A 2,113-nucleotide genomic window follows, 5' to 3' on the forward strand; every position below is an offset into this window, starting at 1 on the left:
CAGCTACACACCAGCTGTGTGTTTTAGACACGCATGAAACAGAAACACACAGAGCAGAGCTCAAGGCTGCCCACAAATAGTCAGCTTTTTCGATAAAATCGACCAGAATAACACAAAGAGGTAAACAGAAACTAATTTATGTCTATTTCTGTTTATTTCCTGTCAAGCTGTTGCAAACCCTGAGATCTGCTTCAGGTTGCATCTGAGGTGCAGAAACGGACGCCTCAGTTTAGCTTCTTTTCTGTATCTGAGGTGCACAAAGGAGCATAATCATAGATCCTCCCTTCCAGGAGCTGTTCAGACTTTAGAACAATAAACTGTTTTACATCCCTGATGTCATTCACAGGTTTTTAATTTCTTGAAAACAGTCTGTTTTTTATGCCTAAATTTCTAGAATTGTTCTACTCAGATGCACATTCTGTCACCTGAGTGAAGTTGCCCCCCCACCTTCTTCAAATAAGACAAAATTGGTGTCAAACGTTTGTGCTGGTTTGTGTAGCAAAAATTTTTGTTTGTGCTGCTGTCATTTTCAAGATATAAAGAAACGTTTTTAGAGGTCATCAAAGGTCAACCAGCCCCCCCACCTTTTTCGAATCATACGAAATAGATGTCAATCAACTCGGCCGCGTTTGTGCTGGTTTGTGCAGCAAACATTTTTGTTTGTGCTGCTTTGGCTTTGAAGATATTAATGAAAGGTTAAAGGTCAACCAGTACCCCCACCTTCTTCAAATCAGACAGAATTGGTGTCCAACGTTTGTGCTGCGTTTGTGCAGCAATTTTCTGTTTGTTTGTGCTGCCATCATTTGAAAGATAGAACAAAATGTTTTTAGAGGTCATCAAAGGTCAACCAGCCCCCACCCCATTTTCTTCAAATCAGACAAAAATGGTGTCAATCAACTCGGCCGCGTTTGTGCTGGTTTGTGCAGCAAATTTTTTTGTTTGTGCTGCTTTGGCTTTGAAGATATTAATGAAAGGTTAAAGGTCAACCAGTACCCCCACCTTCTTCAAATCAGACAAAATTGGTGTCAAACGTTTGTGCTGCGTCTGTGCTGGTTTGTGAAGCAATTTGTTTTGTTTGTGCTGCTATCATTTGAAAGATATAACGAAATGTTTTTAGAGGTCATCAAAGGTCAACCTCCCCCCAAACTTCTTCTAATCAGACGAAATAGGTGTCAATCAACTCGGCCGCGTTTGTGCTGGTTTGTGCAGCAAATTTTTTTGTTTGTGCTGCTTTGGCTTTGAAAATATTAATGAAAGGTTAAAGGTCAAAAGGTCAACCAGCCACCCCACCTTCTTCAAATCAGACAAAATTGGTGTCAAACGTTTGTGCTGCATTTGTGCTGGTTTGTGAAGCAATTTTTGTTTGTTTGTGCTGCTATCATTTGAAAGATATAAAAATGTTTTTAGAGGTCATCAAATGTCAAAATTTGGTGTCAATCAGCTGTGCTACGTTCGTGCTGGTTTGAGCAGGACATTTTTTTCATTTATACTGCTATTACAAATTATAGCACTATAAACTATTATTAGTTATATAAATAACAGGGTCATCAAAGGTCAACCAGGTCCCCTACCTTGTCAAGGTAGTAAAACTGTCAAGGTCTGCGCTGTGCTTTCTGTGACAGTGTTTCTACTCAGAATGTGCTAAAAAGCACAGAAAAAAAATAAAATGTTTCAGCTTGTGCGAGATATTGCTGTCTTACATCATACTGTACTGAAACAGTTAATGTTTTGGAAAATGTGTAAAAATACATAGCTTTATGAATCTTACATACTGCAGGCCCCAGTGGACAAACTTACCTTGATGCACTGCTATGAAGTATTGAAAAGAAGCTCTGATGATTGCTGTCGATAATAACATTGACCTCAAAAAGGCAGAGTAGATGCTGAGCACATGTTCTGTTCTTATTTTTTGTATTTCAAAAGTACATTTTGTCTAATAGCACCCTCTAGTGACGAGAAGCTAAGATACAGGTCTTAGAGATTGTTTTGGGAGGTGATGTACCAACCTATTCATTTTAGATGAGACCTAATTTGAATTGAATTTTCGTTCATGTTAAAATTAAATTATTTATGCTCATTTGTTAGCAACTTACACGGTAATTTAAATTAAATT

This window comes from Poeciliopsis prolifica, unplaced genomic scaffold, assembly GCF_027474105.1.
Source record: "Poeciliopsis prolifica strain line A6 unplaced genomic scaffold, Auburn_PproV2 SCAFFOLD044, whole genome shotgun sequence".
Taxonomy (NCBI): Eukaryota; Metazoa; Chordata; class Actinopteri; order Cyprinodontiformes; family Poeciliidae; genus Poeciliopsis; species Poeciliopsis prolifica.